Raw genomic sequence first — 25,679 nt, 5'->3', positions numbered from 1 at the left:
AGTCAGTTTTACCATTCCCTGATCATCAATCTTTCTTTTCTTGCTCAAGATTTCTTTTAAGAACTTTGCGTAGCTGGGCATTTGAGCAAGAGCTTCAACAAAAGGAATGTTTATTTGAAGCTTTTTGAAGACGTCATGAAATTTCATGAAGCTTTGGTCATCCTGCGTCTTTTTCAACATTTGCGGAAATGGAACGGGTGGAACATAGGGTTTCACTTCTTCCTTCTCCACTAGATCAATGATAGGTGCCTTTCTCTCTTCTTCTTTCTCCTTCTCCTTTCTGGGCTTGTCCTCCAACTCTCTGCCACTCCTCATGGTGATGGCTTGTACGTGTTCTTTAGGATTTTTCTCAGTGTTACTAGGTAACGTACCTTGAGGTTGAGCTGCCATCATGTTTGCAAATTGTCCCATTTGGATCTCCAGATTTCTTATCGCAGCTTGTTGGATTTTGTTGTGTTCTCTTGTTTCATTCATGAAATCCATGTGCGATTTTGAAAGGGCAGTAAGTAGATCGTCATGAGACTTTTTCTCTAGAGGCAAGAAACCTGGTGGTGCATTTAAAGTGTTATTAGAATTACCATATGAAAGATTTGGATGATTTCTCAACCTGTTGTCATAAGGGTTCGAGTATGGGTAATTCCTCCTTCCTTAGTTCATCACATAGTTTACTTGCTCTAAAGTTTGTGGATTTGCAGAATCTAACATGCATTCTCTAATTCCATGTGGTTCGTTGCATCTGTCACAAGTTTGCATGATAGAGTTCACAGATTTAGTGGTTAGTAAGTCTAACTTTCTTACCATATTGTCTACCTTTGCATTTAGTGCTGTGATGGCATCAATTTCATAGCTCCCTGCAGTTTTTCTTCTTTCAGAACTACTTTGATAATGACTATTGCTTGCCATTTCTTCTATTAAATCATATGCCTCATCGATCTCTTTTCTTTCAAAAGATCCTCCTACAGCTGCATCAAGTGTAATCTTAATATTAGGTGACAATGAATTATAAAAAGTTTGGACTTATAACCATTTGGGCAAACTATGGTGAGGGCATTTTCTTAACAAATCTTTAAATCTTTCCCAAGCTTCATACATGCTTTCTTGATCATGATGAACGAAAGTCGTGATCTCATTTCTCAATTTGGTTGTTTTAGAAGATGGAAAGAATTTAGCCAAAAATTTCTGGCTAACTCGTCCCAAGTTGTAAAACTTCCAGTAGGATAAGATTGTAACCATGATCGTGCTTTGTCCCTTAGAGTAAAAGAAAAGAGTCTTAATCTAATGGCATATTCAGAAACACCATTTTGTTTAAAAGTGTCACAAATTTCCAGGAAATTAGTGATGCAAACGTTAGGATCTCCACTAGGCAGCCCTCCATATTGAATGGAAGTGGAAAGCAATTGAATAATTGCTGGTTTAATTTCAAAGTTATTAGCTTCCACTCTTGGTCTAGTACTACTAGAGGTAGCTCCATTAAGAGAAGGTGTGGTATAATCTCGCAATGTACGGATATTTTGTTGTCTGATTTGAGGATTTGCAGCAAGAGGTATGTTCGAAAGTTGAGGATTGATGCCGTCCATGTTTGATTATTGTTCGAATCTGTTTTCTTGTGCTCTCCTTGCTGCATTGTTTCTTCTGCAGGTTTTCTCAATTTCTGGATCAAAGATCAGAGGTTCTGTTCTTCTAGATCTTCTTTGCATAAAACCTAAGATATTCTACAGAAAAATCAAATGAATAAAAACAAATGAATAAATAAATGTCTAAATTAATAACAAGATAATTCGTATTGATATTGGTTTTGCCAATCCTCGGCAACGGCGCCAAAAACTTGACAGCTTAATTCGCAAGTGTACGAATCGCTACAAGTAATATATGATGAGTAAGATATCATTCCCACAAGGATTGTAATCCAAGTACCAAAATTATGTTATCTCATTATTATTTAGACGATAAATGAGGAAATTGTTTATAGAAATTAAATTCAACAAGTAAAAATAAGAAGTTAAGCAAGCAATTATTGATTAAAGAAATCAAGGATTTAAAACTACTAGGGGTTTTGATTTCACTTAATTCTATCCAATTTATTTCATTAGTTCATTGATCAATTTAATTACTCATGTAGGGGAAACAACTCTGAATTTACTAACAAGCTCTTCCGATGTATTGCTAGCTATTTTAATTCCATTTAATTACCTATTGTCCAATAGCGCAATTAAATATGAATTAAATCATTAAGTTATGTAGTTTTTTATGAATTTACAATTTAAGGTTGATAAATCATAAAAACCCCCCCATGAGTCAAACCATATAACTTTCGCATCAAGTTATTATTCTCATGTATTTTATTAACCTTTTCTTATCAAAGATGCTTCTTCCGATAGTGATAATTGAAATAAATTAATCTAGGGGAAATTTCTGCCTAGAAGCATTAAGTTCATTAATAAATCATAATTTGAATAAGGAAAAATAAATCTAATTGCATAAATTGGAAAAGAGATTAAGCTACATCAAACCCCTAGTATTAGAATTTAGTTACACATAGTACTTAAGTAAAACCCAATAATACTTGATAAATATTCCATAATCAATAAGGATAATGAAAGAAATAAACAAGATTAAGAGTTTAGAAATAAGAACTAGTGATAATTGCTTGAATGGCTTCCTTGAAACTTTGCACAACTCTTGAATACTTAACTTCTAAAATAAACTATATACAAAGCTATGAAATGAGAGAAGAATAGATGTAGAATGGAGTGTAGTGTAATGTGTGGGATGCCTTTGGAATGGCTTCTTCCCCTCTTTATATAGACTTCTTGGGGGAACAATCCACATGCTTTAATGAGTAAAGTCCAACTTTGTGAGGTGGAAAAGTTCTAAATCAAGCCATAAATTACTCTCAATTATGGCTTTCCAAGTGCATATGGTTGAAGTTTGACTAGCATGTGAAGAGAGTATCCAAAGTATCCTGTGAAAATGGTAGGAATTAGTTGGCAACTTTTGACTCAAATTTAGGATTTCTTCATTGGCACGGGTGCGCTGCCTAGCACGGTCTGCGGCGTGCCAGGCTCTAGAAGTCCGGGGTTCTCAGCACGGGCCGTGTTGTTCAACACGGTTTGGGGAGGTTCCAAAGCACGGGCATGCTCACTGGCACGGTCAGGGGCGTGCCCTCCTCTGGAAGTCTGGAACATGTGTAGCACGGGCGTGCGCCTTGGCACGGCCTGGGGCGTGCACCTCTCTGGAAGTCTATGGTAGTTGTGGCACGGGCGTGCAGCTCAACATGGGCTGGGGCGTGCGTGCCTCTGGATCTTTGCTTGTTTTGCCTTGCATTTGGCACGGTCGTGCTGATTAGCACAAGCTGGAGCGTGCTAAATATATTTTGCCTTATTTTTGTTCTTTTCTTGCAAAATCCTACAATTTTCCTCCAAATCAAGTGAGTTGTGTTTCAAGGAAGCTTTTAAATAAAAACATAACAATATTACATAAAAACTCATTTAGATAAATAAAAAATACTAGAAATCTTAGTGAAAATTACAATAAAAACACTATAAAAATTAACACTATCAATCTTGCTGATATGCATAACCTAGATATATGCTTAGTTTCTGTTGATAATTCTAGCTGTTATGGCATAGAAGAGTAGGATATGCAAGTATGTACCTTATTTGTAAACTGTCAAAGAAAGATTTAGTTCGTGGTTTGCCAAAGTTAAAATTTGAAAAAGATCAAATCTATGATGCTTGTCAATTGGGCAAATAAACCAGAACTTCTTTCAAATCTAAGGGTATGATTTCTACTTCTAGACCTTTATAATTGCTCCATCTTGATTTGTTTGGACTGTCACTCCTTTTAGTCTTAGAGGAAAAGTATATGCATTTGTCATTGTTGACGATTACTCTAGATTCACCAGGAAACTCTTGCTTACAAATAAGGATGAGTCATATAATTTGTTTGTTCATCTTTGCAAGAGAATACAAAATGAGAAAGGATACAACATCACTGGAATTAGAAGTGACCATAGAAGAGAATTTGAAAATAAAAAATTTGATGCTTGCTATAACAAATCAAGAATCTTCCATAGCTTCTCAGCACCTAGAACACCCCAGCAAAATAGAGTAGTAGAGCACAAGAATAGAAAACTTCAAAAAATGGCCAGAACCATGCTAAACGGAGCTTTGATAAGATCTAAACTTAAAAAGATTCCATATGAGTTATACAAAAGTAGAAAGCCAAGTTTAGCTACTTTCACATTTTTGGGTGTAAATATTTTATTCTAGATAACAAGAAAAATCACCTTTCTAAATTTGATGCTAAATATTATGAAGAAATTTTTTCTAGGATATTCTAGTAATAGCAAAGCATATAGGGTGTTCAATAAAAAAACTTTAGTTGTAGAAAAATCTATCCATGTTGTTTTTTATGAATTTGATTCTATGTCTAGAAATTTAGAAAATGATGAGTTGTAGACTTTTACCAAGAAAAGCAAAACAAACAGTCAAAACAACTAGAACAGCCAGAATAGGAGCAGAATGATGATAATCAGGCTAAACCAGAAGATGAATATGAAGATTAGAATATCACTGAAAGTCAAATGCCAGAACCAGAAAATGGAGATTCTGAATTACCAAAAAAGTGGCGATTCCATAATTATCATCCTCAAGAGGACATCATTAACAAACCTTCAGAAAGCTGATGACTAGAGCTCAACTTAGAAGATATTTTGGTAATGTTGCTTTCATTTCTCAAATAGAACCTAAAAATATAGAAGATGCTCAAAATGATGAAAGTTAGATTTTTTCTATGCAAGAAGAACTTAATTAGTTTGAGATAAACCAAGTTTGGAAACTTATTTCTAGACCTAAAAATCATTCAGTTATTGGAACAAAATGGGTGTTTAGAAATAAGCTGGATGAACAAGGTAATGGTGTGAGAAACAAAGCTAGATTAGTAGCTCAAATTTACAACCATGAAGAGGGCATCAATTTTGATGAGACATTTGCTTCGGTTGCTAGACTTAAAGCTATTAGAATGCTTTATGCATTTACATGCTTTAAAAACTTCATGTTATATCAAATGGATGTAAAGAGTGTTTTTCTAAATGGTTTTCTAAAAGAAGAAGTGTATGTAGAACAACCACCGAGTTTTGAAGTATATGAAAAATCAAACCATGTTTATAAACTTACTAAAGCTCTTTATGGTTTAAAACAAGCTCCTAGAGCTATGAAAGATTATGTAAGTTTCTAATACAAAATGGTTTTTCTAGAGAAAATGTGGATACTACACTATTTATTAAAAACAAAGCACTTGATATTCTAATTGTACAAATCTATGCGGATGACATAATCTTTGGTTCAACTAACGACCTTCTTCGTAAGGAATTTTCTAAGATTATGCAGGGTGAATTTGAAATGAGTATGATGGGAGAATTAAACTTCTTCCTTGATCTTCAAATCAAATGATGTGACAATGGAATCTTCATAAACCAAGGCAAGTATACTCGATACTGTTAAAAAGGTTCAAATGGAGAATGCTCAGGTATGTAGCACACCAATGAGCCCATCATCAAAATTAGAAAAAGATGAAAGTGGAAAGGATATGGATATTAAGATGTTTAGAAGTATGATTAGTTCTTTACTATATCTAACTGCAAGCAGATCTGATATTCAATTTAGTGTTTTGTTTGTGTGCTAAATTTCAATCATGTCCCAAAGAATCTCATTTAATTACTATAAAAAAAATTTTGAGATATCTTTCTGGAACTTCTAATTTGGGTCTGTGGTATTTTAAAGATGACACATTTGATCTTGTTGGGTATAGTGATTCTGATTTTGCAAGAAGCAGAGTAGATAGAAAGAGTATGTCTAGAACTTGTCAGTTTCTGGGTAGCACCCTGTTTTCCCCCCAGAGAAAATCGGATTTTATTTTGTGTACTTAAATACTTTATTAAAAAAGGGTGATAAAACCTTTTTTGATATGCGATGCCGATAAATCGGTCTTATAAATCGTTTTTAGTCGCCACCCATTATTTCGGTAATGGGACCGTTTTGATTTTTATTTTGTAAAAGTGACTCCATTTTAACCCATTTTATTCAAGGCCTTTTATTTGAAAAAAACTGGTCAGGCGTACCAAGTACGATTCTAGGTAAGGGAATTAGGTACGCCGACCCGTTGGAAGCCGACGCCCGAAAAAAACCGGCCTCTTTTAACCTACGATTTCTAATTTGATTTTATTTTAGAAAAAGCCAATTATTTAAACCCAACCCGAATAAATCGAACCGAGTTCCTATGTGGAAAATTAATTAACCGTCCCAATTAATTTCATCCATTGCATTCATCACAAATAAAGCATATCATTCACCATCCATCCATAACACATATTACAATAAAATAAAAGACCCGCTCTTGCCTTATGGTTAAAGGCGGGCCACAAACCGAATTTGATAATATGATAAATAATAAACAAAGAGAAATAAATCCTAAAACCTCATAATCATAAATAATTAGTCGATTTGATTTGATTAAATCTTAATTTGCCCATGTTTGATCATTTTCTGGGTTGAGATTAAAGTCTTATTTAATAATATGAAACTAAGGTGAAACAAGGGAAAATATACTGAAATCTTAGGACAGTTGCGTCACGCAGGTGTTCCATAAGGAACAGTCGCGTGACGCAGCTCCCCTTATTCATATTACTGGAAATAGGTACAGTTGCGCCACGCAGCTGTTCTACGAAGAACAGTCGCGTGACGGAACTCCCAGCTGCGTGACGGAACTATTCGGGACTTATTGAAATTCTTAGTTTTATTGATTATTCATCCAAAATATCACATTAAATATACAAGTATCCTGGGCATGTGAATAGCTGGGTCACGCAGGTGGTCCAGTCCGAATTAAAGACTTTTGGACATGAACAGTCGCGTCACGCAGGTAGTAGCTGCGTGACGCGGCTGCTCTAGTCCACAACTACCATTCAAACTACTCTTTTTGCGTGTTCTTTTTACCAACAGAGATTTAATACAACTCAGAAACACTCAGAGATGGGCAAAATGTAGTTTAATCAAAGCCAAACTAACTAAAATACTAAGAAAATGAGACTTTCACAAATAAGTAACTAAAATAAAAAAAAATGGTTTAGATGATTACCTAACCCTCAGATTTGAGGATTGCATACGATATGGTTGATCTAGGGATGAAGCTTCACGATCCCAGAAATGTTCAGTGTCCAATCTTAGCAATAAAAACCTTTCTTTTCTTTTTTTACTCTTTTTTATGTCCTTTTTATATTTTTAAGCTTTCAATCTATGTGCCTAATGGCTTGATCTTCCTCAAGGTTACTCACTGGAGTCTTTGAGGAAAAAGCCTAGCCGCAATCGTTTTCTTTTAGTCTAAAATGCCTTAGTCTTTTTGAGAGAAATGAAAAAAAGTTTTCAAAAGTCCCGTTTTTGCTGTGTAATGCAGTATTTATATGGCTAGGGCAACAGGGTAGTCGCGTCACACGGGTAGGAGCTGCGTGACGCACCCGTAAGCCTGCGTGATGCGACTTACTTTTCGTACAGTTGTCGCGTATCCATACAAACAGTGCAGGCCATTGCACGGGCGCGCGCCAAGGGTGTCAGACCCGTTAGAGCTGCGTGACGCAACTAAGAGTGCCGTCACGCAGGTATTAGCTGCGTGACGCAGCCCTAACACGGGTCAGACTCCTTTGGGCGGTTTGATTCTATTTTTGATTCAGGCACTTCTGGTTTATTGTGAAACCTCATCCTTTGTCCTCATATCATCATTGGGTTAGATGGAGGCATAAAACCACGCGTCAACACACCCTTATATCTTGGTTTAGTAAGAAACAAACTTCTGTTGCTCTTTCTACAGTAGAAGTAGAATATATAGCTGCTAGATGCTATATTGCACAAGTTCTATGGATCAAGCAATAATTGGCAGACTATGGTCTGAAATTAGAAACAATACCAATCAAATGTGACAACACCAGCGCTATCAATCTTACTAAGAATCCAGTTTAGCATTCTAGAACCAAGCATATAGAACTCAAACACCACTTCATTCGTGATCATGTTCAAAAAAATGATACAGTGGTTGAGTTTATTCCTACTGAAAAGCAATTGACTGATATGTTCACCAAGCCTTTAAATGAAAATCAATTTTGATTGATTAGAAAAGAACTGTGTATTCTGATTCTAAACTCTTAACTTTAGAACTCTATTTATCATGTTCTAAATGCTTTCCTGTGCTTAAGAATGAAAGACTTGTTATGATTTGTATGCAATTCTAATTCCATGTGTACTCTTCTGAAGTAAAGTGTTTTTATGTCTAAAAGAGCTTATTAAGTTCTGATGTAGAATTCGAATGTCGCCATCTACATCAGATTCTATTTTTTTTAAGTCAAGTCTCTCTTTTATTTTATTTGTCTTATTTAATTCTTTTATTATTAGTTTTCATTTTTATAAAAGTGGCAGCAGGTTTTTAATTGTGTGTCAGTTATATTTTCTTTTATTTACTTGTTGAGTCTATCAAAAGCTTATAAAAGTCAAGTCAACTAATTTTAGCTTCCCCCCAAAAACTGCGTTTTCAACTTTCAAAACTGCAACATTTACTTTTTCGATTTCTCTCTCCCATGTTCCTGACACATCCTCTCTTTCAATTAAAACTACCCATTAAAGTTTCTTCTCTCTCCTAAAACCATAACTACACTTAACCTTCTACTCTCTCTCTCTGTCTCCAACGTCTCTTTCTCTCTAATCTCTCAACAAAACCCTAAAACTCATAGAACTAGAAAATAGAAATCAGCCATGTCTAAATCGAGTTCTTCCTCTCCTGAAACTGTCCAGTGAAGAACTCCAACTCCTCATGGAACTAACCTAGAAATATAAGAAATTAGAACCAGAACTCAAGAAATCCATGAGCCAATCAAGTTTGAAAAAGGAGAAATGAAAGCCCAAACTAGAGAAAGACAAAGGAAAAGAGAAGACAATTGAAAAGGATACTGCTTCTCGAAACAAGGGTAAGTCGATTTTGTCTCTATACTCTTTGATGCGCTCCTATGTAATAGATTGGAAATTTTTTTGGAAAAATAGAGTTTCAGTTTAGGGAGTGGTTTGAATTTCAAGGGTGGATGGATTTTCATTGAATAAGCCCTGTTATGAAAATGTTGTTAAGGAGTTTTATGGATCTGTTAGAGGAACTAGTCTTGAGATACTTTCTATGAAAAATGGATGGAGAGACTAGGCTACTATCCCTCACTGACCTTAGCAATATTTATAAAATTCCTAATAATGGGACAAAAGCAACAAAGATTAAAGAAACAACTAGGCTTACTATGTATAAAAGGGATGAGTTCATTAGAAAAATCACAAAGAAGAGGATTGTAGAAAAATAAAAAGTTGTGATTGATTGCTCTGATGTTCATGAAAATTTTAAGTGGTTTTATAAACTAGTTATGTGGTTGTATAAACTAGTTATGCATTGTCTACTACCTAAGAGTGCATCACTTATATTAATCAAGTAGAGCTTTGTTTAATGTGGCATATTGTTGAGAAAAAGCCTTTTAATCTGTGTTATGCTATACTTGACAAGATACAAGGTGTTTCTAAGAAACTGCCCTATGGGATGATTCTAACTCCCATCTTTGAATTTCTAGGAGTGAACTTAAAAAGGAAGAAGTGCTATAGTGTTTCTAAGTTAGATAGCAATTCTTTGAAGAGTAAGGATGAAAAAGAAGAAGGAGAAGAAAAGGAGGATCAAGGGAAGGAAAAAGGAAAAGAAAAAGAAAAGCTAGAAGTAGTAGAAAAAAAAAAAAGAGAAAGTGAGAACATAAAAGAAGAAAGTGAGATTAGAAAAGGAGAAATAAGGATTAGAAAAGGAAAAGATGAGTTTAGAAAATGAAAAATCAAAATTAGAAAAGAAAAAGAGAGAAAAAGTCGAGTCTTAAAAAGTAAAGTTAGAAAAGGTGAGATCAAAAAAAGGAAAAGGGAAGTTAGAAGAGATAAGATTAAAAGAGGAGAAAGGAGTAGAATTAGAAGAAGATAAAGGAAAAGAAAAAGAAGAAGATCGAGGAAAAGAAAAATAAGAAGATGCTGTAGTTGGAAATGAATTTCCAGAAGATAAAGGGAACTTTGGAGATTTTGATAAAGCTGAAATTGAGGAGGCAGTAAAGGATAAGGAAGGAGATGAAGTTGAAGAGATTAGTGAGACTAAAACTAAGAAGCTGGAAATCAGTGATGAAGAAGAGCTACAACCAGAATCAAAAGCTAGAAAGGCACCTGAACAAACTCCTATGTAGAAAAATAGAGAATCAGTGTTGGTTAAGATAGAGAAGCAGCTCATTGAGGAGCACAATAATGAGCTTGGAGAAGCCATTAAGCATGGAAAAGAAGTAATGGCTTATACTCAGTCATTGATTGATTCTATGGAGAAAATGAAAAGTATAAATCAGAGGAGGTTGGCTACCCTTAAAGTCAAAACTGCAACCAGCACTCCTATGTCTTGAAAGACTAAAAGGTTCAAGCGCATTGCTGGGACGATAAAAGACTAGGGAGGAAAACCCCTTTGCACCCATCTTCCAAAAGAACCAAGGACTCAAATGAATCCACACCTGCCCAGAACCTTAGAAGCTCAAAGAAACCCAAAACTAAACCTAAAAACTAGTGACCTCTTACCCAAACATTTTTTACTAGAATTTTTGCAAAGATTTTTGATAACTTATTTTATTTTGTTAACATTTTGATTTATTCTTATTCTGTTTGTGTTACATCTGAATTTTCTGTTTGTATTGTTTTTTCTTTAACTTGGTTGTTTTATTGCTTTTTTTTTATTATTTTTTTTCTGATGACAAAAAAAGGGAGAAAATAGTATATCCTTAAGTACTCGGGGAGAATATAGTAAAAGTTTTTTAAGTACTTAATCTCTATGCTTATCCTGCTCTAACTGTGACTCTTTTTGTTCTAATGTTTTGTTTTCGTGTGAATAGAATATGCTTATCTTGAGTAGTTATTTCTGATTGTTAGACTTAACTTCAGTTCTAATTCTAAAATCAGTTTCTTCTTTTATCTGTGTTCTGTTCTAAATACCTTAGCGCTTATATTGCACTTATTCATGGAGAGTTTTATCTACTTATAGAAGTTCTAATCTTGCCAAATTAGAAAATATTTGAACTTAGAAATTTTATTCTATTGTATTGCATAAATTCAAGGGGAGCACTTATTCTTATATGTGATAAAGTTATTGGTTTTGTCATCATAAAAAAGGGAGAGATTGCTGGCTCAAAGTTAATTTTATCCTAAGATTTTGATGATTATGCGAACCAAATAAATTTAATGTTTTTGTATGTGCTAAAGATATTTTATGCAGATTTATTTTTAATGTTGAAGTTATTGAAGAAATCAAGCTCCTACAATCCAATATTTTTTTATTGAAGACCATGAAGATTATTGAAGATATTTTTAGTGGTTAGTATTTTATTAAATCTTAGGAATTATTGTAGGATAGAGAGAAAATTATATTATAAGCACAAAACTTATTTCATCTCTCTTAAAATCATTTTAAAATGTTTTTGATAAAAATATTAAAAGGAAATAGTCAAATTTTTGCTTTTCACATTTTCCAAAATGAAAAAGATTTTTTGATTAAATCTTTTTGGTGGCTATTAAATGAGTTTCTGTAAAAGTAGTTTCTGATTCTGACAGAATTGACAATTTCTATTTCTGACACAACTGTCTATTTCTGATACAGCTGCCTGCTTCTGCTGTAAAAGTAACATAGCTTTTTGAACTAAACCTTTCATCTGCAACATCGTGCATGTGTGTGTGCAATAAGTGCCCTGTCAGATTGTTTAAATACTATCCATGCACTGTCTCTTTAAGCTCACCATGTAAGAAATATTTATTGCTTTATGTCCAACATTTATTAAATAACGGGAACACCATTTTTGTATAAAAAGCTTTTCGTCTTTCAAAAGAAATGTTGGCAAGAGTAAGAGACCATTTCTCAAAGATTCAAATCACTCAAAACTCTCTCTTCAACCCCCTTCATTTCTTTTCTTCTCAATTCTTTAAGGAATATTTTTAAGAGAAAAGAAATCTGGTAACAACCTTTTTATGAAAAACAGTTCTGAACTTACTTTCTTTTTTAAAATCTGTTTTATGTTCTTCCTTTGCTTATAGTTGCATTTCTCTATCTATATAGATTGTTGTAATCTGTTGTAGATTAGAGGTTCAAATGAAAAATATTTGTGTATAGCTTAAGTGAGAAACTATGTTGTAAAAGGTTATCAAGCGACCTTCTCCTTGTGTAAGATTTTAATGTCTTGATTTGAGTTTTCTATTCTCAGTAAAATAGAAGAGTAGAAGTTGACTAGAACCTTTGGAATCTAGTAGATTAAAGGTTAGGTCTAGGTTTCTAATCTATTTCCTTTGTAACGATTGTTTTGTCACTTACCCTTTAAAAGAGATAATATAGTGGAGGATCTTAATATGAGTCTTGGAGAGTGAATGTAGGCGAGTTAGGGCCGAACCACCATAAATCTCTGTGTTGTTCTTCTTTTACTTTCTGAAGTGTTGCTTGATTATATTATGATTACACATCTGTTAATGTTTTTAGGAATGCAAAATTATAAATGATTTTATGTTTCTAATCGTGCAAAAGCTTTATCTTTGTAGATCATTAGAACTCTTGATTTCTATATTGTGGTTTCTCCAAATTCTAATTTGTCCTTTTACATGTAGTAGAAATCAAAATCCGAGTTATAATCAATATTCTAATCTTTCATAAACTTTTTGAGGAAGCTCTAATCTTGATAATTGTCTCTCACAAATGCTTTCTAATTTCGCTGCTTTATAATTCTGAACTTGCGTAACAGATAAATTTTTTAAAAACCCAATTTATCCCCCTTGGGTTGTGCCATATAAAATGGGACTCACAAACATAAAATAAAAAATACTTAATTTCTTATTTCAATATAATTAGTCAAAATTATTATTACTGTTGAAAAATACATTAATGGTATATGTGCATTTTTTTACGCAGGTCATAAGAGGTGTCAAAATGGATCATGACACGCGAATACAATTCGCTTAACATGCGAAATAAATGGATTAAGGGTTGAGGTTAAACCGGTTTGTGTCATAGACGAGTCACCCATTTATGACATTAATATAAACGTACCTATCACGGGTTAGGCAAGTGACCCGTTTATTTAAAAGTAAAGAGGTAATTTTAGTGTTAAATATAAATATTCCAATTAAAACCTATTTAAATTTTATTATTGTATTACTTTTTTTATTTTAGTTATGAATCTTGAAGAATTTATGCATTTTATGTGTGAAAATTTATTTTTAAAGATGATTGGAGTTAAATAGGTTAAAATTTAAAATATTCTAAAGAGGTTAAGTGGGTCGTTTACAGGTCAACACCATCCACTTAACTTGTTTATGATATTAAGGGGTTACACGAGTTGTATATGAGTTAACACGACCCGCTTAACTTGTTTATGATATTAGACGGGTTAAACGTATCATGTTCGTGTTGATAAATTTAACACAATTATTAAATTGGTCAAATTTTTATATTGTGTTCATGTTGACCCTAATCATGTTGCATGTTAGGCAAATCCGTGTCAAACCTATTGCATACTTTTGGTAAAATGCTTCGCAGGATATTTAAGAAGACAAATCTTAGCATGGCAACTTTTTTTTTAGCATATCTCAATGAGATATAATTTTATAATGCATTTCATAATCATTTTATTATTCCGCACATGATTATTTCATCATTTAATATTATTCTGCACATCATGCAAGTTCTAACACTAGTTAATTGTCAAAGTAATGAAGTAATTGTGAGTTTGAAACCCAGCCAGATTTTTGCCTCCAATAATTTTTTAATTCAAAATAAAAATAAAATAAAATAAAAAGAGAATAGTATGTGCATGTGGTAGTTCTACTTCTGCACATTGACTCTTTGTTGCTTAAACAACGTGGTCCAACGTGGTCTGGTTGGTGCTGCCTATTTCTATCTAGGACATGGTTTTAACCATATTTACAAATGCCATGGTTTGATTAATCTAATCTGTACCTAATTTCAGCATTTAAGTTTTGCACAGCTTTCTAAATTTCTAATTGCAATAACTTTAACATTGATTAAACTCGTATGATGTTTAGTCTTCCACTCGCGGTCACCAGATAGTGAGTTGGTCCTTAAAATCTCACATCGATTGTGAAATCTGTGTATTATATAAATTACATCTTCTTTATAAAATTGTCACGATTTTATGAAGTAATTTTGTCTCTAATTCATTTGAGTGCCGTTGTATATATAATGATATACATTGTACTACATCCCAAAAAAATTAAGATATGTTTGATATAAATGCAAAATATTTTCTCTTAGAAATTAAAATTTTTGAAATTCAATATAGTTCAATCAAATATAATATTTGTTAATTAAGATTTTTCTTCTTGGTAGTTATAGTTAGAAATATAAAAATAAAAATGGCTCGCATATCATGGTCATTAACAGTTTGATAGCATTCATTCATATTAATGAATTACCAAATCCAGTGAATCTGATGAACTGGTAGCCAAGTCTGATCAATTCACTTTGTCAAACTATCACACCCAAACATTTATTTTCTGGTAAATATCATACCGTACATTGTCATCCAAGCATCACAATCCATGCAGTTAGCATCTTACAGTAGAGTTCAGTCTACAATCAAAGGCAGTTTGATTTTGATTTTAATCATCCAATGTCCCTAAGCTCACTGTCCGATTAATACAGATTCGCGCTGGATATGTCCATAAAAAGGGGTAAAGTACTTCCTCCGAGTATTTAAAAAGACTACATATTCAGAGTTTAAACTCGAGACCTCTGATTAAGGGAGAAGGAATCTCTGCCATATTACTTTGCAGAAGCACACATATTACTTCTTGGCTTTTTGCTTACCGTTTAAAAATTGAATAATGAAATATCGTAACATAAGCCTTTTATAAAATAATTGATGTAAAATTATTTAATGGGTGAGAATGGATGTTGAGAGTAGGATTGTAAACGAGACAAGCCGCTCGTGAGCTGTTCGAGGCTCAGCTCGGTAAAAGGTCGCTCGAGCTCGTTCAATAAGCTTATCGAGCCGATCTCGAGCTCATTTAATAAACAAGCTAAGCTCAAGCTTGGGTCATTAGCTCATGAGCCAGCTTTATCAAGCTGAACTCTAGAGCTATCTCACGAGCTAGTCTTATCGAGCCAAGTCAAGCTTACGAACTAGTTCAATAAGTCAAAATCAATTAAGACCTACATTAAAATGACGCCATTTTGGTTAATAGATTTCGAGCTCGAGCTCGGCTCATTTATGGTTATCGAGCCGAGCCCGAGTCAAGCTTGAGCTTGGCTATTTTTAAATAGGCCAAGCTCAAGATCACCAAGCCTCAGCTCGATTCGGTTTGTTTATGGCCTAATTGATAGAGGAAGGGAGAGAGAGAGAGAGAGAGAGAGATTTGGTTAATGTAAACTTAAAGTAGAATTTTCTTTTTATTTATGATTAACTAGTGTTAGAAACCGCGCCATGCGCAGAGCAATATTTAAGGATGAAATAATTTTTTATAACTTTAACACAAACACAACACGAAAATTAGACGATTGACACGAACACGACACGTTTAACCTGCTTAATATCATAAATAGGATAAGTGGATCGTGTTGATCTATATACAACTTATGTAACCCGCTTAATATCATAAATAGGTTAAGTGAATGTGTTGACCTATATACGACCAACTTAACCTACTTATGGTATTTTTAACTTCTAAACTATTTAACTTCAATCATATTTAAAAATAAATTTTCACACGTAAAATGCATAAATTCTTCAAGATTTATAATTAAAATAAAAAAGTAATACAACAATAAAATTTAAATAGGTTTTTGTTAGAGTATTTATATCGAACACTAAAATTACCTCTTTACTCTTAAATAAACAGGTCACTCGCCTAACCCGCGTATCAACCCGTGACACAACACGTTTATTTTCATGTCATAAATGAGTGACTCGTTTATGACACAAACTCGTTTAACCTCAACCCTAACTCATTTATTTTGCGTGTTAAGTGAATCGTGTTCGCGTGTCGTGACCCATTTTGACACCCATAGTATGACCTACATAAAAAAAATGCACACACACTATTAATGTATATTTTCAATAGTAATAATAATTTTGAGAATTTAACTAATTATATTGAAATAAGAAATTAAGTATTTTTTATTTTATGTTTATGATTTATTATAAATGATTATTTATTTATTTAAAATATTAACGTATTATACTATTAGTGTAGTGTGTCCTAAGCGTGTGGATCTTCTACTTTTTTAAAAATTATCATATCACGTAGGTTTCCGTATCGCATGATAAACTGTTTTTTTAATTTATTTTTATATCTTTTTTATTAATGAATAATCAAAAAAATAAGAAGGGACTAATTTTCTTTGGGAAAAACTTTTGTTACTTTTTTTTGATATAAAAGAAAAATAAAATTATTTTTTCTTTACAAATTTATTTTTATAGTTTTTTATTTTCCTTCTAATTTGAAGAGAAAATTATCAGAATTCTTTTCCCTTATATTTCTTTATTATTTCCAAATAAAATAGTTTTTACTTATTAATATTAATTTAGTTCTTTTTCTTCCTATATGACTATTATCTGAAGTTTTTTATTTCCTTATAATCTGCACGATGCGCATGGTAATATTAAAAGATGAAATAATATTTTATAACATCATTCAAAAATAGTAAAATTATATAACAAAATGATAAATTGTATCTTTTTGAGATATGCTGAAAAGTTGTGATGCTGAGATATGTCTTTTTAAGTATCATGCGGAAACTTTTCATAAGATATGCAATAGCAAAAGTAATGCATGGTATGATTTTGAGAATTTAACTATTGAAATAAGAAATTAAGTATTTTTTTATTTTATGTTTATGATTTATTATAAATGATTGTTTATTTATTTGAAATATTAATGTATTACTTATTTAGTGTAGTGTGTCATAAGTATATAGATGTCCTACTTTTTAAAAATTATCGTATCTGTGATAAGTGTTATTTTTATAGTATCTTTAATATAATTTTTATTAGAATTTTTAGTAGTTTTAATTACTCTAGTTAGCTTTTTATTTAGTTTTATTTATATTTTTCATCAAAGCTTCCTTGAAACATAATTTGCTTGATCTTACGGAAATTTGTAGGAGTTTGACACAGAAAGTAGCAAAATAAAGCAGAACACTCAGGCTCTAGCATGCCCAGGCCGTGTAACTTAGCATGCTCGTGCTAGAATCAAGGAAAATCAGTGTGGAGACTCAGGCCCTAGCACGCTCAAGTCGTGCTATCTGGCACGCCCGTGCCGCAAAAGGACATCAATCCAAAGGTGTGCTTACTTGAGCACGGTCTGTGCTGCATTCCATCATGAAGACTCAGAGCCTAGCATGCCCTAGCTGTGCTATGTGGCACGCCCGTGCCACAGATTCCTCTCTAGACATGCCCCTGAGCACGGCCCATGCTAAACCATCCTTAGAACTCAAGCTCCGGCACGCCCTGACCGTGTCGCACAGCACGCCCGTGCTGCGAATCAACTTTTATTTTGGGTTGCGAATGCCGGCCGATCCCTACTACTTACATGGACCCATATAAGATGATTTCTTAACGTGCAGATCAACTTCTAATCCTATTTAGGCACATGGGGGAGTCCTAATTGAGAAGAAATTCAAAGCCTAAACAATTTCCTATGTCCAAAAGGTTTCTTACTTAATGAAGACTCTATTTCCTAAACGAAGTCGGATTTTCTCCCAGGAAGTCTATATAAAGAGAGAACCAATTCTTTGTAAATATATCACTGGTTCTACAATCTCTTGTTCTATTATTTTTCTCTCTTTAAGACTTCAAGTGATCAAGAATTGTGTCAAAATTCAAGGAAGCCATCCACTTTATTTGACTAGTTTTTATCTCTAAACTCTTAATCTTGTTTTTACTTTCATTATTCACATTGATTATGGAATTATTATCAAGTTTAATTGAGTCTTATTTAATTACTATGTCGAACTAAACTCCCATACTAGGGATTCGATGTAGCTTAATTTCTTTTCCAATTTATAATATTAGATTTATTTTTCTTTGTTCAAAGTATAATTTATTATTGAGCTTAATGCCTCCAGGCTGAGTTTTTTCCCCTGCATTGATTTATTTCATTAATCACTATCGGGAGAAGGGTTTTTGATATGAAAAATATAATAAATTACATGAGAATAATAACTTGATGCGGAAGCTATATGGTTTGACTCATGGGGGGTTCTCATAATTTAATGACCCTAGGTTATGAATTCACAAAACAAACCATAAAACTTAATGATTTAATTCATGTTTGATTGCACTATTGAAAGATAGGTAATTAGACCGGGTTAAAATAACTAACAATACATCGGGAGAGCTTGTTAGTGATTTTAGGGTTATTTCCCCTACTTGAACAATTAAAATTGATTAACGAACTAATAAAATAAATTGGATAGAATTAATTGAAGTCAAAATCCCTAGTAGTCCTTAATCCTTCATTTCTTTTAATCAAAAATTGATTGCTTGATTTCTTTTTATTATCTTTTATTTGTTGAATTTAGTTTCTTAAAATAATTTCCCTAAATTTCCATTTAAATAATAGTAGGTTAACATAATTTTGGTACTTGGTAAACAATCCTCGAGGGAACGATACTCTGCTCATTATATATTACTTGTTGCGATTTAGTACACTTGTGAAAATCACTGTCAAGTTTTTGGCACCGTTGCTGGGGATTGGCATTACCAATATCAATACTAATTACCCTATTATTAATTTAGACATTTATTTTTATTTATTCTTTTAATTTTTCTGGAAGATTATTTTAGGTGTTTATGCAAACACTACAAAAAAAACGCCATTTTGCGACCGACCAATCGGTCGCAAAATGGCAAAAATCGGTCGCTATTTGTTCTGTGCGACCGATTTGCGACCGACTTTTGTCGGTCGCAAAATCACTGGTCGCAAATCTAAATTGCGACCGATGAGAAAATCGGTCGCAAATTAGAGACCGATAAGTCGGTCGCAAAATTGAATAATCGGTCGCAACTTTTGGTCGTGATTTAATTGGAAATTCAGTCGCAAATTTGGTCGCAGAATATCGGTCGCAAATTTTTAAAATCGGTCGCAAATCGGTCGCAATTTATAAATTCAAAAATTTTTTTTTGGTCGCAAATCGGTCGCAAATCGGTCGCAAAAATGAAAAAGGGAATAAAAAAAATTAAATATTATTTTGAAACCAAAATTTTTCTACACCTGTGAAAGTTGACATAAATGCATATATACACACACGCAATTCAAGAACAGTATAAAAATGTAATTTTTATTGTTCTGGACAAATTAAAAAATGAAAATACAAATGAAAAAATAAAAGGTCGGAAATCAAATCTATATATGCTGCTGCTCATCTGCAGGTTCCGATGTCGGATCGCCGGGAGGAGTACCTGCTGGATGTGATGTAGCGCCAGGAGGGGTGAGCAAGGTATCGCCTGCAGCATCGGGATCAGGAGCCGATAGTGGCTGCTGCTGAGACGTCGAAACATGTCGGTCTGTAGCAGGCGCAGGATCAGAGAAAGAAGTACCAGCACGGTGCTCACCGGACAGCCGCAGCACATGCGCTCTAAGCTCTGCAATCTATCTCTGCTGATCAGCAAGCTGAGCCCGTATATCATCATCATAGTGCGAGTCAGTGTGCTCCGGCTGCGGTGCTGCGCTGGCTGTAGAAGCGTGAGCTGCTGAGCCAGTGTAAAACTGTGATGCCTGAGACCCGATGCCGTATACCTTCCTCTTCTTCTCGCCCCCTACAGCCTCGAGATAAAGCGCTACCTCGTCAATTCTTGACTCAGCTTCGGATTCATCGGTCTGAGAAGTAACAATACGCTCCCGAGCTGTAGTATAGTTCTCCTGAAAATAAAAAATTAATTAATCAATGCAATTGCAAGCTTTATTATATTGAACTTTGTACATCTTCGCAATGATTAGAGGGTAAATGTAAATATTATTCATTGTTACTTACATTGACGCTCAGCGCACGTCTGTCGACAAAGGTATTACGATCGTGGTCCTTCGTGTGAGTGTATGTAAACACCTCCATCGGTGTGGGCTCACGACCTAATTCTTTAGCCTGTAATAAATTTTTATTCATGATATATTAATATATATAATGTCCTTTCATTAAACATCAGTTTATTGTAAATGGACTAGGTCACTTACTAATAATCGAGCTGTCTCTATAGCAGATATAGATCCGCCTGTGTGTCGCGAAGGTCCTGCTCCATCACCGCCAGTCTCACTACGCCTGTTTTGTGCAAATATCTCCCGCTTTCTCTTGAATGCAGGATCCTCCCAAGCCTTTTGCCAGCTCTCCCATATCTCCTGAGACACGCACTGCTGCTTCTTACCGCTTTTTCTCATCCTATACGTGAAGTCAGCGTATCGATCGGCGCATATCTTCTCCCAGGCTACTTTCAGCATAGCTGTAATGGCCTCGTCCCATATGAAATGTTTCTGCAAAAAAATGAAATATAGTGTTTAAACACTAAGGATTTATCTTGAATTGTAAACATTGAATGATGATATAACTTAAACCAAAGAGTACCTGGAACTCCTCCCAATAAAAGTCTCTCGCCTCTTGTGGTACGGCATCCCATGTGTATCCTTCTTTATGCAGCTGTAGCTTGATTATCTTCAAAATTTGCCTCGCTGCTCGAGAAGATGGATATATGCTGAAAAAAAAAAACAGAAGTGAAATATAATTACACGAAAGCATCACAGATATGAATAAGTACAAAATATAATTACAAAATATGCCTACAGAAAATCTGAATAAGTACTTACTGTCCCGCTACCAAACTGAGGGTGATACGTGGATCTGATGAAGCTGCAAAATAAATGACAAATGTTATACATTTCTAGATAATTAATATATAATTAAAATGACAGTTATGACATTTATGATTACCTTGCACAGTGGGTGACTGTGCAGCTGCTGGAGTCTGTAATGGTCCAGAAACGGGGGTAGAAGAGGAAGGAGCAGAAGAGGAAGGAGCAGAAGGCTGTGATGGCGGCAGTACTGGACGCTGAGCAGAGGATGAAGCCCCAGACGTACCTGAAGAAGGATGTGATGGCGGCAGTACTGGTCGCTGAGCAGATGACGAAGCCCCAGACGTACCTGACGAAGGACGAGGGATCGACCCTACTCGTCCACGGGCACTGCGTCCAGGTCCACGACCTCCATGCGAACCACTGCCGGACGCGTCAGAATCAAACGCTCTGCCTCTAGCCATCTGTACTGCAGATATCAGAACCTAGATAAAATGAATTTATACAATTATATGAATTGTAGAACTTGTGGTAAATACGAGCAAACAAAGTGAATACCATTGAAATTCTTCATTAATAATATTAATTGCATATACATTTATCAATTTGTAACAGTAAAATTGCTCTAAGTTTTAAGTGTCTTCAATATCATCTGCTTCCTCCTCTTCATCAGCTTCCTCTTCTTCATATTCGTCTTCTGAGGTACCCATGATGATTTGATCTTCTTCCTCTTCATCATCTGATGCTCCTATTTCAACATAAGATCGGCTTTCATCATCCAACCTATCTGTTAAATCTTCAACAACTTGCATCGGTTGCGTTTCAACCCTAACTTCTTGAAATGCCTCCGATACTGCGAGTGAAGAAGATTGTTTCATTTCAAGTGCATGAACAACTGATCTAGCCTTGATTTTACACACTGCCATCCAATCGCATCTATCTCGTTTAAACGATGGATATGGGACATAGTACACTTGTGCAGCTTGCATTGCCAAAACAAAAGGTTCATACTTTGTATATCTTCTTCTTTGATTAATATCAACCAGATTATACTTAGGATGAACCTTCGTGCCAATGTTTAGCGTAGGATCAAACCATTCACATTATGATCCCTCTACTCATTACATATATATAGGTCTTTAGAATATATAATATTCTATTGTTCCATAGCAGTCTTACATCGTTAATAGTAGTAGTAGTAGTACGAGTACAACGCTTTCTAGTTAGATTCCTCATTTGCTTGACGGTGCGTGTTAATGGATTTTTTGACTAAAAAGTTAACCTTATCCATGTAATTATTCTTTTCCGTAAATACTTTTGGCACAATTTGTGCCAGAGACACTAGCCACGTTGTAATTGTTGTAAAAAGATAGTAATACTTTTGAAAAAAAATGTTAAGGAGGTTGTTTTTAAGACAGGTAAAAATTGTAGGAAGGGACGTATCTAGAAGATTGATTCAAGAGCGCCCAATTATAAATTAAAAATATTATTAAAGTAAATAAAAGAAATCTAAAAATATATTTTTAAAAAAATATAATCTTCTATTCATTTGAAAATTTTTATTATTAATATCATAAAAATTAAATATCCTTAATTATAAAAAAAAAATCTCAACTAACATATAACTTATCATTTTATACACAAAAGGCTTAAATCAGTCTAAAATAAACTTTATCCTCTTGGCACTCTCATTTTAAAACTTAGATTTATTAGCATCCTAAAAGTAAGATTACGGTGAGAATTTGCAACAACTCAGTAACTTTGTAAGTCGCAACTAATTATTTGGGGTTAACTTTTAATCCAAGGATTTTAAAATCCCTAAATACAGAGTTTTGAATATAAAACTGCACTCAATGTTTTTCTCTCAATTGTCTTTGATCATCTTCTTTCACTACATGGTAAAAAACAAAAAAAAAGGTTGCTTTTTATGACAGTTTACAAACTGAAGAGTGCAGGATACATTATTTTCATGTGATTAGATTGGTATACTCACCGTTAATTTCTTGGACGATTAAGCTAGCTAGCATGTACATGTCTTTTATAGATAATTATTATTTTTTAATAAAATGCATATCCAATCTTAGTTTTGGAGGTCCAAAAATGACATGGGCAAAAGGAGAAAGAACGCCACATGAAATTTATACAATCAAATTGTTGTTGTGCATTCTACTTTACACAATTATTTAAAATTATTTAAATCGATAAATTGATAATTAGGCATTTAAATATAAATAATTATGGTTTATAGATAATTAAATAGAGACAAGAACATTAATTTCAATACCATAAAAATTCTTCTCTTTCTCCTTCAACTTTGAATACAATATAAATTTTCTCTCAATTATTATTATTCCTAACATTTTACAAAAAGTACTTTCAATTAGGTTTTAATATCAAGCTGCAAATTAAACACTTTTCGAAATAGTAATATAATGAAATAATAAAATAATTATCTACGGGTTATGGAGATTTTATGAAGCTAAAATAATAAAATTATAATAATAATAAAGCTACAATACTAATAATAAAATTTTATGAAGCTACAATTTTATATTCAGTAATAAAATTATTATTATTCCTAACATTATTATTATTATTATATGAAGCTACAATAATACTAATAATAATAATAATAATAATAATAATTACAATCACAATAATAATAATAATAACATTAATAATAATATTAATAACAACAACAATAATACTAATAATACTAATACTAATAATAATAATAATAATAATAATAATAATAATAATAATAATAATAAGAACAGTAGTAATAATTTTAATAATAACAATAATAATAATAATAATAATAATAAGAACAGCAGTATATATATAATAATTATAATAATAACAATAATAATAATAATAATAATAAGAACAGCAGTAATAATTATAATAATAACAATAATAATAATAATAATAATAATAACAATCACAATAATAATAATAATAATAATAATAATAATAATAATAATAATAATAATAACAACAGCAATAATACTAGCTAATAATTATAATAATAATAAAATAAATTAACCATATACAAAATAAATTAATCGCAACCATATACAAAATTCTAACAACAATATACAAAATCAACCATATATAACTTAATATAATAAAAATAAATAAATTCGAAAAACAAATAAATTCGAAAAAAAAAATTTTGACAAATTAATCGCAAAATAAAACTAACCTGTGTGGCTGGCGGAGAGCAAAGGGGGCGGGGCTGGCGGCGTCAGGCGAGCTGGAACGGTGTGAGGAAGGGGCTGTGTGGCGCTGCGGACGGAGCAGAGGAGAGGAGAAGGAGAAGAGAGAAAGAAGAAGAAAGAAAAAAGAGAGGGTGCGGCTTGTTTAAAGCCCTAATTTTTGCGACCGACTTATCGGTCGCAATTTCTATAAACTCAGTCGCAATTTTTAATGAGCCGACGTCGTTTGACTAGGCACAAGTTTTGCGACCGATTTGCGACAAAACATATCGGTCGCAAAAAAATCAGTCGCAATTCAGTCTCAAATCGGTCTCAGAACTTTGCCGCATTTTTTACGCGCGAAATTTTGCGACCGATAAAACGTAGTCGCAAATCGGTCGCAAAATCGGTCGCAAATCCGTAGTAAGGCGGTCGCAAATCACTAACCATTCTCGCGGGAATTTTTCAGCGCCAATATGAGCGACCGATGTACTAGAAGTCGCAAATCGGTCGCAAAATTGCGACCCTTATATATCGGTCGCAAAAATCGGTCGCAAAAATCGGTCGCAATTGAGCGTTTTTTTTGTAGTGAAAGAAGATCTAGTTGAACTAAGCCCTTGATCTTTGATCCAGAAATCGAAAAGCCTTGTCGTTGGAACAACGCTGCTAGAAGAGCACATGAGGGCAAACAAGAATAGTAAGCAAATATGCTGATGAAGTTAACCTACAGGATGGACCCTAACCTCATGTCCGCACTTTGCGAGATTACACAACTCCATCTCTCAATGGAACAACCTCGAGTATCACTAGATCTAGGGTGGAAGCTAACAATTTTGAAATTAAACCTGCAATTATCCAAATGCTTTCTACCTCAATTCAATATGGAGGTTTACCTAGTGAAGATCCTAATGCACATATCACAAATTTCCTAGAGATTTGCGATACTTTCAAACAAAATGGAGTTTCTGAGGATGCCATAAAATTAAGACTTATTCCTTTCACTCTAAGGGATAAAGCATGATCCTGGTTACAATCATGCCCTGCTGGAAGTTTTACAACATGGGAGGAATTAGCCCAAAAATTTTTAGCAAAATTCTTTCCATCTTCAAAGACCACAAAACTGCGCAATGAGATAATGACATTTATCCACCATGATTAAGAAAGTTTGTATGAAGCTTGGGATAGATTCAAGGACTTATTGAGAAAGTGCCCACATCACAGCTTGCCTAAGTGGTTACAAGTACAAACTTTTTATAATGCATTATCTCCTAGCATAAAAATTACTCTAGATGTAGCTGCAGGTGGATCTTTTGAAAGAAAAGAAATTGATCAGGCATATGACTTGATAGAAGAGATGGTAAGCAATAACCATTATCAAAGCAACTCCGAAAGAAAGAAGACTGTAGGAGTTTATGAGATCGATGCCATTACCGCACTCAATGCCAAGGTAGACAATATGGTAAGGAAGTTGGACTTATTGACTACTAACTCGATTAATTCTATTGTGCAAGCTTATGACAGGTGTAATTGGCAACATGGGATTGGAGAATGCATGTTAGATTCT

At 33.6% G+C, this 25,679-nt stretch overlaps 2 non-coding genes across 2 annotated transcripts; one reads left to right on the top strand and one right to left on the bottom strand.

The window, feature by feature from the left end:
* The first annotated feature begins 1,033 nt into the window (after positions 1 to 1,033).
* On the top strand, positions 1,034 to 1,140 carry LOC149493751 (small nucleolar RNA R71). Its single transcript, XR_016322764.1, has one exon. It is a non-coding gene; the product is annotated as a small nucleolar RNA R71 (small nucleolar RNA).
* Positions 1,141 to 25,232: 24,092 nt separating this feature from the next.
* LOC119369704 (small nucleolar RNA R71) lies at positions 25,233 to 25,339 on the bottom strand. The gene has a single exon (XR_005177277.1). It is a non-coding gene; the product is annotated as a small nucleolar RNA R71 (small nucleolar RNA).
* Positions 25,340 to 25,679: the final 340 nt, after the last annotated feature.

Source organism: Jatropha curcas, chromosome 9 (assembly GCF_041381405.1).
Source record: "Jatropha curcas cultivar XTBG-Jc1 chromosome 9, XTBG_Jcur_1.0, whole genome shotgun sequence".
NCBI lineage: Eukaryota > Viridiplantae > Streptophyta > Magnoliopsida > Malpighiales > Euphorbiaceae > Jatropha > Jatropha curcas.
Note: the sequence above shows the minus strand (reverse complement) of the source record. Positions and strands in the feature narration are given on the sequence as shown.